The 210-nt window shown below is 55.7% G+C and overlaps 1 protein-coding gene across 3 annotated transcripts in view; it reads right to left on the bottom strand.

Annotated features, from left to right (window-relative positions):
- SLC41A1 (solute carrier family 41 member 1) overlaps positions 1-210 on the bottom strand; it is a 21,354-nt gene that overhangs the window by 6,327 nt on the left and 14,817 nt on the right. The window lies entirely within an intron of this gene.

Below are 210 nucleotides of genomic sequence, written 5' to 3'. Positions count from 1 at the left end.
ACCAGAGCTGCAACACTCGAGCAGCCTCAAGGCAGGTTTCAGTATCCTGGACACATCCGGAAAAGATTTAGAGGGTGGAGGATTTACAGTATGAGACCATCAGGGCACGGGACTTCTGCACCGTGCTTTCCTCATCCAGCAGGGCTACGTCCTCTTGCACGGCGGCTTTGCTAAAGGTCTGACCGTCTCTAGAGGGCAGGCCAGGCCAGA

This window comes from Aptenodytes forsteri, unplaced genomic scaffold, assembly GCF_000699145.1.
Source record: "Aptenodytes forsteri isolate BGI_AS27 unplaced genomic scaffold, ASM69914v1 Scaffold142, whole genome shotgun sequence".
NCBI lineage: Eukaryota > Metazoa > Chordata > Aves > Sphenisciformes > Spheniscidae > Aptenodytes > Aptenodytes forsteri.
This window is presented reverse-complemented; position numbering and strand designations above follow the sequence as displayed.